This window comes from Pinus tabuliformis, chromosome 5_2 (genome assembly GCF_031772625.1).
Source record: "Pinus tabuliformis cultivar Carrire ecotype Pingquan chromosome 5_2, CPIR1, whole genome shotgun sequence".
In the NCBI taxonomy this organism is placed as follows: Eukaryota; Viridiplantae; Streptophyta; class Pinopsida; order Pinales; family Pinaceae; genus Pinus; species Pinus tabuliformis.
The window spans coordinates 489323526-489337538 of NC_142306.1; the positions used below are offsets into that span (position 1 = coordinate 489323526).

The window sequence follows — 14013 nt, forward strand, 5'->3', positions numbered from 1 at the left end:
GTGCACGTAGCTACCCAGCTGCTGGACAGTAAGTTGATGAGGAAATGTCAGGTAGACGAAGTACCAACAACTATAATTGTGTTGGCAGAACAATGCATAGAAGGGGTCCATTTCAACTGGGCACAATTCCTCTGCGATGAATTTTTGACAAACTGTAGAGAGGCCCATGAGCAGGGTAAAACCTTCCACTATGCGTGGTTGCTCTTATCCATCTTATTGGTTGCAGGAGAGCTGCGGGGGTACAACTAATTTCCTGTGGTCGAGGGCAACCTACCTGAAGCCGCAAGATATGCCTCGCTATGGGTGACAAAAGACATGATGAGGATTCACAAAATAAAGGTGTTTTGGGTGTTCATAGAAGTGAGTATACGAACATGGATCGACTGCAGGCACAGTTGTCCCTGACCATACATAACAGTTTGAAAAGCGCAGTAGAATTTAAGGCGAATATGCATAACCTGTATATCTATGCCTGCAAGGATCCCGCTTGCACATGGGTAAAGCTTCCATTCATCACAATGGACGATGAAATATTTGTGGTAATGGAGTCATGGCCTCTAGGGTGGTGCACCCCAGACTTGGCCGCAATGGAGAATATTGTCGAGCAGTAGCGGAAGAAGGACGCCAAGTTGCACATCACGTGACTCGCTGAAATAAAGGTGCCAGGAACAGGAGAAGGCCACACAGTTGAAGGTGGTGGAGGCAGTAGCAGCAGCACAGACGGAAGAGACCACAAATACACCAATCAGGGAGCTTGACGAAGGCTAGGAAATATCCACGGAGCCGGGCATATAGGGGGAGGATCAGCTAGAGGATCACACGAACCCTGCCCGACTCAACTCAAGAGGCCATGCATCTTGTTATAGACATATTTGGGCACTACAACCCCAATCACATATGTCCATAAACCAAGGGCTTCTAAGCCCCTAAAAGTGTTGTTTCATACCCTAAAGGAACAAGGTCAGCTGATTACATCATCTCCCAGAAGTTCTCCCTGAAAAATTACTCAGAACTGGTCAAAACTGGACCATACAAACTACTTAGTGCTAAGGGTGTGATGCATCTCACCTACTACACAAAAAGAGTGTGATGCATACTCAAAAGCCTTTCTGTAGGGTGCGATGAGCGAGAGCAGACAAATGGCAGAGACAGTTTGCTAGGTGGAAACATAGAGAATCTTCTAGAAACTGCTCATATGACACTTGCCTCTCTAAATTCGCCCAAGGATGAGTAAGAGATCATGAAATCTCCAAGTGGAACCAAGAACTATCAGTGAGATGATGCTAATCAAAATCCTAGAAGCTAACTCACCCACTTGCAAATATCTATATATGGATCCCTCATCCTAGAGATCTAGGGACTGGAATTTTGTATTTTATAAGGAAGTGCTATTGGTTTCTCTGTGAAACATTGTATTTTTGGGTGATCTATCTTTTCATGAGGTGAAGAGGGCTTTCATGCTGGGAGGATGGTGCTAGATCAGACAGCTTGGTTGTAATCCTTTCTTCTACTACTTCTGTCAATAAAGCTATTTGAGTTTTCCGCCATATACTTGTATATCTCTGAATCTTGTATTTGTGTATGCATTTGTACGGTTAATGTACATCTGATCCTATATTGTTTATGGTTATAGATCTCTATGCTTTGATGGTATTTTGTTGCTTTGACACTATAGGTGTTCTTTGAAGCGGGACAAGTGAGAAAGGAGTGGCGAAAGCTCTATCAATGGAGAGAGAAAACAAGCAAGGAGACTAGCGAAAGACTGAGGTTGGTACTCTCTGCTTCTCTCTCATCTGTCTCTCATAAAGGAAAACACAAGTGACTTTAAATTGTTTTTTCCTAAGATAGCTACCCGTCTTAGTGGGACTAGTAGCTCTGAATGGACACTAGTTTTCTTGATAAAATAATGGCGACGCCACTGGGGATCGAATAATTTGTTTTTTTGTTTCTATTTGTTTGCTTTATAAACTACATATGGAGCCTAAAGTTAAGCCAACTAGCCTTCGAACTGCATTTGATATGCACGTGCAAAGTAGATCAACGCTGCTTCAGTCAATCTCTGGGTTTGTTTATGAACTGAACAACTAACTTGAAAACATCCTAAGTGCCCTGGTGGTAGCTCAAATAACCTCATTAGATCAGCCCCTATACTTTGTGTTTACTGCCTATCATTAGCTTAGCCTAAATCCCTGAACTTAGTTGCAAACTGTGAGCAAAAACCAAGCTCAATCTCGTCCCTGGACCATCACACTATCTCTCATTGGAAACCTGGATGCATCGCACCTCTCGTATGTTGCAAGTGAGATGCATCCCTGCTTCCCTATGTTATAGGTGCGATGATTGAGTGAGACTGTTTTTGCCTCCAGATTTTGGTTTTTTCTTCATTGCCTTCAGCTTTATTTAGTAGTTTTGTTTTCTATGATCAATATATCACTGTTGAAACTCCCTTCCTTTGCATTATTCATCCTCCATTGATAAAGAATTTTGAATGTTTTTGAATGTATTTTTCATCATTTACAATTCTCCTTTGCAAACAGTAGCTTAATCGAACTATCGTCTTTTGATTTGAAAGTGTCACAATTGTCGTTTTCAGTCAAAGAAAATAGTGTCGTAAAGTATTCCTCTTTTAGATAGTCGATTACACTTTTTCCATTGTATTTGATTTGAATCATCAATTCTTTGAAGTGTCAAAAGCAGTTTTCAAATGGAAATTGAATGTGTCATCTAAATCTTCCTTTCATTTTTTGAAAAGAAATTGCTAAAGTGTCGCTTTGAGGAAAGATAGTTCAGATCTGTACTTAGTTTTCTTTTTGTCATTCTCACATTAAGGAAACTAAAAAACAAATACATGCATGTGCATTTGCATTTAGACTGCATGTGGAAATTGATTTAGGAAAGTGCATCTAGTGTGTGCTATCTGCTCTATGTTGAAAGAACTTTATTTCTCTTTCCTTAGTAGCTAGGATTTTCATTGCAAAAAGAAAGTAAACGATTGTTTATCATTTTAGATTACATATTTAGGAATTGTATATCTACATCATGCGGTGAACCTTAAAGGCAAACTTCTTAAGAAAGATCAACTATAAAATAAACCTCAATAAACATAAAAACGATTTGGAACCTAACGCACAACATTTAGAAGTCTAGGCTAACTATGCATTCCGGTGTCGTAAAGCCTGGTAACTGTGGAGCGATAAAAAGGTGTCTTTTGAACTCCTAATTACCTTCACATTAATTATCGACCCAGGGATGACTTTTTATTTCAAGAGTTTACTCAGTCTGAGGCGGCTATTTACTCAAGAGTAATGTTTTGCAATATAGTGCTCAAAATCCAAAAGTAAATGAAAGCTGGAAATAAAATCTACTTACAACAAAGCACTTTAAGACTTAAATCATGCATTCGGAAAAATAAGCAATGTATCAGTCAAGGGTCCAGTAGCAATAACTCATCCCTTTGGAAACTGATGTAACCAAAAGTAATCAAGGAACAGATCATCAATCTGGGGACTAGACAGCAAATGCCAATGCCCACTACAGTTTCAGATCGTTCTTCACACCAAAGCAAAGATAATGCGAAAAATAGGAAATGGAACGGCAGATAAGAAATGGAACAGCAATTAAGAAATGTAATAGCAAGAAACTGAAATGTTCTTAAACTAAATCATTCACTCAAACAACCATCAATCGAGGATACAGTAGCAATAACTCATTCCTTTGGATATTGATGCAATTGAAATCAAACCGGAACAAGACAATCAATCTGGGAACGAGGAAGCAATAACCAATGCTCTCTACAGTTGACAGTCCTACTTTAAAGCAATCAAAAGGAAATCGAAATTGAACTAAAGCTGTCATTGAAAGTAAACTAGGAAAACTCTTTAAAAGCAAACTCTTGCAATTAATCAACCAAACTGAACAGCGAAGTAAATGGATAGTAAACTTATAATTAAAGGAATTAAACAATGAATCATATTTAATAAATCTGAACAACAAACTCTGATTAGTGGAATCGAATAACCAGCAATCTGAAATGAACAGCGAAGCTTTACATTTGAAATGAACAGCATAACAATATAAGTTGAAAAGGACAATAATCTCTATTATGATGGAAAAAAACAGCCACGCGATTCAATCTCAATTTGTGCAATAAAACAATTCCATAAAATATTCTAACAGCACACTATAAAAACATGAAACTATAAAATAATGCAATTCAAAAGAATAGGAAATAAATCAAACCATCACATAGCAGCAATTGTAAAGATATGATACACAGCAGCAGCGTACTCCACCAGAGGCTAGGCCCTTAGCCACCAGCAGATGCTGCTGGGCTACTTCAAATGAAAAGAATGAACAACAACTCGCAAATCAGGTATTAATCATTAAATGGTAAAATCATTACAACAGCAACAGCTTTGAGACTTACAAACTGAAACAATCCTTTCTTCCTCCCATCCTATCATGAATTTTTAATTCTAAATCTCTAATTCTAAATCCTCAATTCCATCATTTTTCCATCATTCGAATCCTCCATCTCTGATCTCTGTTTTCATTTAAATAAAGAGAGATCAGAGAGAAGTTACAATAGAGATAACTACAACATGATTTCTATTACAAAATTGGATTGTTTCCAACCAATTGATAAACAAGAAGATATATTTCCATCCAGCTTTCAACAAGAGCAAGACGAATTTGGCTTTGCAGTTGAGATTTGAAGGACGGCCGCAACAACAAATCTGGGAAAATCGTCCTCAAAGAACCCTGTGTTTCTCTCAGTAAAAGCCGAATTTGGGAAAACCATTCTTTGAAAAAGTTAATTGGGTCCATTCTGGACAAAACCCATGTTCCGGATTTTCCAGATTCTGCTTCAGTTGCTCAGAATCTCAACCGTAAAACCGTCACTTCTTATTCCAGCGAATTTCTGAGTTGGCACTTTTAATGATCAAATCTTCAATCTGGAAATTATCTTGGAGGCTAAAAATGGTGAATAATGTTACAACTAATTTATTAAAACTATCATTGATAAAATCATGCATAATCATCAATTTATTAGAAATAAAGGAGAATAAATAATATTCATTCATAGAAGCATAAATCATCATAAAATGGATTTATATAATAAATTATAATAAATGACATGATGAAGAATAGTAGAAATGGGTGGAATAAGTGTTCAAAAGTAATAATAATGGCATATTAACGGCCCAACAGTAACTATCATTTTCATTGTAGGTTGGGTGATTCCTCCTCTTTGATATGACAAGTGCCAGTACGGAGTTGTGCTCCCACGTACTATCAAGTATATATTGGGAGACCACAATAGGCTATATCCTTTATCCTTAGGAAGCCGTGTCTGCCACCCTATTGATCGCAATGCACTAAACATAGCATTCGGGAAGATTGATTGCCGTACATAAAAAGTATTCTTCATTTTTGTGATTGGTTTGGTAATTGCTCTGTCTAGATTTCTAGAGTAGTCACTTTCGTTCCTTTTTAGACTCATTAAAAGAAAAGGTCCATTTGAGCACTTGTCACTTCAAGCTCATTAAAAATCGAAGGTGAATAATGGGAATGGGAATGTCACTTTCTTACAACCTTATGAACATGGTAGGCTGGCTCGTAATGAGACCCCCTATCCTCCATCTGCGAACAAAATTTTGTTGTTATTACACATTTTTATGATAAAAAGAGGGAGGCTCAGTACTCCTTAAGAGCAGGGATGGTGGAAGAAGTTGAACATGGCAATAGAAAAATATACCCATAATTTCATTTATTACAAACAGAGAAGATTATAATCCAGAAGGGTGGAACCAGCATGGTATTAAGATGATCAATCAATATCATGTTCAACAGAAAACAATGCAGTAAAGTAGTATATAAATAATTGTGTCCCTTTTGAAAATAAGCTATCATCAAGGAGCTGTCCTGTTAAAGATCATAACATGAATGATATTAACTTGCTTCAAAAGAATCCATAATTCTTGTCTTCATAAAAATAGTGTACTTCATGCCATGAAAGAGAATCAGGAAAATGTGGTTGAGATGAACTAGGAATAATCCTACAAGAGGAAGAAAAGGGTTGCTCTAAAAAATACTCCCAAAGTGTTGCTTTTTTGAAGGAACAACAAAGACACTCAAAAAAATGTTGTTCTTTGTAGGGAACAACAAAGGAAATGCACACCAAAAAGCAAAAATACACACAAAAAAAGTGTGAAAATGCGAATGCCGTTCCTTTGGAAAAAGGAACAGCAAAAACTAAAAGTGTCGTTCCTTTAGAAAAGGAACAGCAAAAACGCAAGTGTCGTTCCTTTGGAAAAGGAACAACAAAAATCAAAAGTGTCGTTCCTTTGGAAAAGGAACAGCAAAAACGCAAGTGCCGTTCCTTTGGAAAAGGAACAACAAAAATGAAAAGTGTTGTTCCTTTGGAAAAGGAACAGAAAAATGAAAAGTGTCGTTCCTTTGGAAAAGGAATAGCAAAAACGCAAGTGTCGTTCCTTTGGAAAAGGAACAGCAAAAATGAAAAGTGTCGTTCTTTTGGAAGAGGAACATAAAAAACACAAGTGTCGTTCCTTTGGAAAAGGAACAGAAAAAAATGAAAATTGTCGTTCCTTTGGAAAAGAAACAGCAAAAACGCAAGTGTCGTTCCTTTGGAAAAGGAACAACAAAAATGAAAAGTGTCGTTCCTTTGGAAAAGGAACAGCAAAAACGCAAGTGTCGTTCCTTTAGAAAAGGAACAGCAAAAATGAAAAGTGCAGAAGTGTTGTTCCATTCAAAAAGGAACAGCAAAATGTGAAAGTGCAGAAGTGCTGTTCCATTCAGAAAGGAACAACAAAACATGAAAGTGCAGAAGTGTTGTTCCATTCAGAAAGGAACAACAAAATGGATAATCATAAAATGCAAACATGCAAAAAAACAAATTAGTTGTTCACGACATTGATGCTGAGGATGAGTTACACTTTAAATGAAGAAATACCTAAAACAAAAAATATAAGAGAAATTAGAAAAGAAACAACATTTTATTTAAAAACAATATGTAAATTAGGTCACAACAACTATGATATTATGTAAAAAAAATGATATTTTTGAAAAATGTTTTGGAAGCAGTGACAAGACATGAATCTTCAAATCAAAATCAATTCTTCATTTCTTCTATTATGAATCCGTTGGGTAATGACTTAGATGAAATTCCTTTGTTTCATTAAAATTTCTTTCAAAAATCACTCGTCCATAAATTGACCTTCTTTATTTTCCCAAGACCTGCAAAAAACGAGTGTCTACCTGCAATAAAACATCAAATCATGGAGAAAGAGAGGTGATCGGGCTCCCCTAATCCAAGAATTATGCAAAAAACTAACAAGTAGTTACTCTATATAACAAATCTACTAAGAAAATAACAAAGTAAAATTTATTTGTCACCTGCGGGAGAGCAGTGGTCGACCATACTAACCAGCGGTGTCTTAATCACAACTTCTTTGTTTTTCGTCCAAATTGAGTGATTCAAAAGCGAGATGAGAGCTAATTCAAAGGTGTATCTCCAATAGAAACAAGTTTTAAAAATTCAATGATATGATATGTCAATTTTAGATAGAACAACCTGCATAACGGAGTCATTTTCGATTACCCCACTTAGAACAACAGTGAATGTTTTAAGCATAGATTCTTCGTTTGGTGTTGGATTCGAATGATTCAAATTGGAAATGAAAGTAGATTAATTTTTTTATCTCCAATAGAAACAGGTTTTGAATACAAGAATAATTGATAGGTCAAATACTTTAAGGAACAGCTGCAAAGACAAAGTTTTAAGAGTGCTGATTTACGATAGACAGTCAGTATTTTGACCATAACTTCCCCATACGATATCAAAAATGAGTGATTCCAATTGCATTGTAAACTATATTCATAGGGGAATCTACCATAGTAACAAGTTTTAAAAATATGGTCATTTAGTCCTCCAAAAACTGACTGTCCCAACTCTGTTCCTGAGTTGCCCGCTAGACATCCGGTCAATGTTTTGGTTCTAACTTTTTCGTTTCAAATCCAAATTGAGTGGTTCAAATCGGGTTAGAAATTAGACATCAAGGGCTACCTAGGGTATAAACAGGTTTTAAAAATATTCACTTTTGGTCCCTCAAAACATGATTGTCCCGGCTGTCTTTCCAGAAATCTCATGAAGCCCGCAAGCCAAAAAAATGATATTCAACCATTTTTTCATATTGATGATAAAAATGAATATAAGTGTTTGTAGAATTGTTATTTCTATTATAAATCATCTACATACACAAATGGATTGAAACATTTATCATCGATGTTGATTTTAATAGCGTGTTGCAACAAAAGAAACAACTAGTTTTACAAAAGAAAACAAAATGCATTTATTTATTCCCTTATTTATTTTATTTTCTACACTAACCTATTTTGATTTGAAAAATGAATATGACTACGTATAGGAGTACTTCCAATGGAACCATTTTTGATATAGGGCTTCATGTATGCACATACCCAAATTTGAAAAATGCATGTTAATGGATATTAGGGTATGAGAAGCCAACTTCCCTTCAAAAAATGGTATCAAAAATTGTTGAAGCATAGAGTGATGTTGCAAACAAATGATGGAGTGAAACCAATCTTCAATGTATCCGTTACTTTCTTGATTTCTCATATCCATCAGATCATGAAGTTCTTGAGCTTTTAAAATAGCTTGTTGATACATACTATAAGAAACCTCATTTTCTTCCATAGCTTCTACAATTTTTGAATTTGAAACATTCTGAATCTCATTGTAAGTTTTCTCTAATGGCGCATGTGAGATAGAATGGGTGGGAAGGGTGGATAAATTTGGCAGTTCAACATTGTAAGCATGTTGTACAGGTTTATTGTGGTGAGGCTGTGGAATTAGTTGAGCAGGAAAATGTGTAAGGAATGGAGCATTGTGATGATGTGGTTGATTGGGTTGAGTGGATGAATTTGATATGCAAGGAAGGTGTTGTGGAAGATCTGGTGGAGAATATGGAGAATGTGTTTATGCTACAAGATGAGGGAGAGTAGTCATGCAATCATAAGGTTAACCATGCCAAACTTGTCGATAAGATTGGTGGTTATATTGAAATTGACATGGCTGCCCTAACACATTAGTATTCCATAATGGATTATGCAAGTAAGAGAATGAAGAGGAAGTGTTTTGAACCATACCTGTAGGCCATGATTTCCATGGTTTTGACCTTGTTGCAGCTTCCTCATCTCTTTGATATGCCACTTCCAAATTAGATAAGGAAGAACAACCATCTATGGTATGCTCCTTTCGGTCATGAGTGAAAAACACTTCATCAAATTCTTGATTTTTATGAACCTGCAAAACATCCAATTTTTCATTTAGAGAGCTAATAAAATCAACTTTAAAATTTTCAAATAAAGCATTGATTTCAGCTCTTATGTCCCATATTCTTGTAGCAGATTTGGAAAAGAAAGAACAAACATCTCTAGAATTCTTACCAGCCTTGGAGATTCCTCTTGAATACCTTATGCACAATTCACAAACATCATCATATGATAACTGAAAAACATCACCTTTTCCTATCAGATTTAAGAGTTCTAAAAATTCATCTTTGATTCCTTTAAGAAGGAGTGTTTTTAAGATCTCTGTTTCCAAATTCTTATATTTTGACTTTTGAAGGTTGTATTGAAATCGATCTACATATTCCTCCAAACTTTCATCTTCCCCTTGTATCATATTGCAAATATCTTCATTGGCCTTGCAATAGTCTTGGTACTTCTTCAATAATATGTTCTTCATGTCCTCCCATGTTTGGATGCAGTTCCCACCTAGGCTCATGAACCATTGGAGAGCTGCTTCTTTTAGAGTAAGAGGAAACACTTTCAATCTTTGATCTTCAATACAATAATCATATCCTCTACAAAGTATTTCAAACTCAAATAAGAATGTATCTGGATCTTCATTTTTCAAGCCATGAAAATTTGGTAGAGACAATGGGGGAATTATGTGCATTTGTGTCACTCCTCCTAGATCTTTGATAGGAAATTCAAAAGTAAAAATGTGATCCATTTCTTACCATAATAGAAGATGTTCTTCATGTGTTTCTTCGAGGCCCATTCTTCAAATGTTCCTGTCAATCGGTTAGTGAAATGGGTGGTGCTTACATCACCACTTGAGAGAAATCATGAGATTTGTTTTTCAAAATTTCTATTTTTTTCTTTTAATTCATTCACACAAAAATTCAAACATCTGTTTCTACCCAACAAAGCAACAACAAATCTGTTAGGAAAGCGGACAGTGGAGCAGGGCATTTACATGCTCCGCACGTAGGTTCTTACCTTTCGTTTTTAAGATCCAACTCTTCCCTAGTAAGCACTCATCAGATTCACACTACTCTTTAGAAATGGCTACACTCTCCCCGACAACGGCGCCAAAATGTGGAGCGATAAAAAGGTGTCTTTTGAACTCCTAATTACCTTCACATTAATTATCAACCCAGGGACGACTTTTTATTTCAAGAGTGTACTCAATCTGAGGCGTCTATTTACTCAAGAGTAATGTTTTGCAGTATAGTGCTCAAAATCCAAAAGTAAATGAAAGTTGGAAATAAAATATACTTACAACAAAGCACTTTAAGACTTAAATCATGCATTCGGAAAAATAAGCAATGTATCAGCCAAGGGTCCAGTAGCAATAACTCATCCCTTTGGAAACTGATGTAACCAAAAGTAATCAAGGAACAGATCGTCAATCTGGGGACTAGACAGCAAATGCCAATGCCCACTACAATTTCAGATCGTTCTTCACACAAAAGCAAAGATAATGCGAATAAAAGGAAATGGAACGACAGATAAGAAATGGAAAAACAATTAAGAAATGTAATAGCAAGAAACTGAAATGTTCTTAAACTAAATCATTCACTCAAACAACCATCAATCGAGGATACAGTAGCAATAACTCATTCCTCTGGATATTGATGCAATTGAAATCAAACTGGAACAAGACAATCAATCTGGGAACGAGGAAGCAATAACCAATGCTCTCTACAGTTGACAGTCCTGCTTTAAAGCAATCAAAATGAAATCGAAATTGAACTAAAGCTGTCATTGAAAGTAAACTAGGAAAACTCTTTAAAAGCAAACTCTTGCAATTAATCAACCAAACTGAACAACGAAGTAAATGGACAGTAAACTTATAATTAAAGGAATTAAACAATGAATCATATTTAATAAATCTGAACAACAAACTCTGATTAGTGGAATCGAATAACCAACAATCTGAAATGAACAACGAAGCTTTACATTTGAAATGAACAGCATAACAATATAAGTTGAAAAGGATAATAATCTTTGTTATGATGGAAAATAACAACCACGCGATTCAATCTCAACTTGTGCAATAAAACAATTCCATAAAATATTCTAACAACACACTATAAAAACATGAAACTGTAAAATAATGCAATTCAAAAGATTAGGAAATAAATCAAACCATCACACAACAACAATTGTAAAGATATGATACACAGCAGTAGCGTACTCCACCAGAGGCTGGGCCCATAGCCGCCAGAGGATGCTGCTAGGCTACTTCAGATGAAAAGAATTAACAACAACTCCCAAATCATGTATTAATCATTAAATGGTAAAATCATTACAACAGCAACAGCTTTGAGACTTACAGCCTGAAGAAATTCCTTTCTTCCTGCCATACTATCATGAATTTTTAATTCTAAATCTCTAATTCTAAATCCTCAATTCCATCATTTTTCCATCATTCGCATCCTCCATCTCTGATCTCTGTTTTCATTTAAATAGAGAGAGATTAGAGAGCAGTTACAATAGAGATAACTACAACATGATTTCTATTACAAAATTGGATTGTTTCCAACCAATTGATAAACAAGAAGATATATTTCCATCCAGCTTTCAACAAGAGCAAAACGAATTTGGCTTTGCAGCTGAGATTTGCAGGACGGCTGCAACAACAAATCTGAGAAAATCATCCTCAAAGAACCCTGTGTTTCTCTCAGTAAAATCCGAATTTAGGAAAACCATTCATTAGAAAAGTTAATTGGGTCCGTTCTGGACAAAACCCATGTTCCGGATTTTCCAGATTCTGCTTCATTTGCTTAGAATCTCAACCGTAAAACCGTCACTTCTTATTCCAGCGAATTTCTGAGTTGGCACTTTTAATGATCAAATCTTCAATCTGGAAATTATCTTGGAGGCTAAAAATGGTGAATAATGTTTCAACTAATTTATTAAAACTATCATTGATAAAATCATGCATAATCATCAATTTATTAGAAATAAAGGAGAATAAATAATATTCATTCATAGAAGCATAAATCATCATAAAATGGATTTATATAATAAATTATAATAAATGACATGATGAAGAATAGTAGAAATGGGTGGAATAAGTGTTCAAAAGTGATAATAATAATGGCATATTAACGGCCCAACAGTAACTATCGTTTTCATTGTAGGTTGGGTGATTCCTCCTCTTTGATATGACAAGTGCCAGTACGGAGTTGTGCTCCCATGTACTATCAAGTATATATTGGGAGACCACAATAGGTTATATCCTTTATCCTTAGGAAGCCGTGTCTGCCACCCTATTGATCGCAATGCACTAAACATAGCATTCGGGAAGATTGATTGCCGTACATAAAAAGTATTCTTCATTTTTGTGATTGGTTTGGTAATTGCTCTGTCTAGATTTCTAGAGTAGTCACTTTCGTTCCTTTTTAGACTCATTAAAAGAAAAGGTCCATTTGAGCACTTGTCACTTCAGGCTCATTAAAAATCGAAGGTGACTAGAGTCATCTTTAGCTTTCTCTCAACTTTTAAAAATTGAAAAAGAAAGTTGTGTCAAAGCGTCATAAAATTCATTTAATTCGGAATAACATTTTCCCCTTTTTATTTGGGGTTGATCAAGTAATCCGCAATCGTGGAAGAAAATCAATCAAAACCCCGTCGTTCGCGGAGACTAATGAGTCAACTATCTTTAAAACGAAACCATTTCAGGCCAAGTGATCTTGTTTAACTGGGTCAAATTCTCCTGGTTTATTTGAAACTTGTGTTTCAACATCCTCAGAGACTCCAGTTACTCCAACTATTTCTGGTATCCCTGCCTCTACAGAAGAAGTTCTGTAGTTACAAGAGGACATTAGAACTGATCCTAGTGTAACGATGAACACTTCTATTCTTGAACCAGCTCCATCTAGGGTTGATTCGGAAGGTGTCACCCCTCCAACATCAATCGCTGCAGAGTCTATACCTTCTTCGACACTAGAAATATTTTACGGACCTGACGGTCTGGCTCTTCTACCTGAATTGATTGCTATAGAAGAGAATGTGGAGGATCTTCCATCCAGTACTCCATTGCATTTTGGAACTGGGATCCACCTATATCCTTCTACTACAAAAATTTTTCATCCTTTATCGCAAGTTCCTGTAGAATCACTAGGAAATGTTTTGGATAGACTCAATATGTCTGAACAACCATCAAAATCTAGGACTGTGTCATCCAATACAGCAATAGCAAAACCTCCTGCCGCAACTCCAACAATGTTCGCTGGTGTACCATCTGTCTCAACCGCTAGATGGATTACACCCAGGGACTGTTTTGACAGTATGGTTTGTTCCTATTTGTTCATTCGGAGCCTTATCTGGAATTTCTTATGTTGAGTCTCAGCAAATTGATTCTTCACAACAGTATCAATTTGGGCAGTCCAGTCTCCAAGCCCAATTTTCCCTTTGAGCACTAGATTGCCTCCATATGGAGGGCAGTATGCCTTTTCATTGTTCCCTCTGGGAGGACAACCATATGAGAGTTCACAACAAAATTCGGGTCAAGCTGGAATCGCATCCAGTGGTTGGGTACCAATACTACCTCAACAACCGATAGTTGTATATTCAATGCAACAAAATCAACCTGTGTCAAACATTCCCACTACACCGGCTATTGTGACGGTGTCGCAAGTACAAGCGCTGCCTGTTGTATGTCAACCTCAAGTC

At 36.2% G+C, this 14013-nt stretch overlaps 1 pseudogene; it reads left to right on the forward strand.

Moving 5' to 3' along the window:
• Positions 1–299: 299 nt before the first annotated feature.
• Positions 300–14013, forward strand: part of LOC149159834 (tyrosine--tRNA ligase, chloroplastic/mitochondrial pseudogene) — a 34164-nt pseudogene continuing 20450 nt past the window's right edge.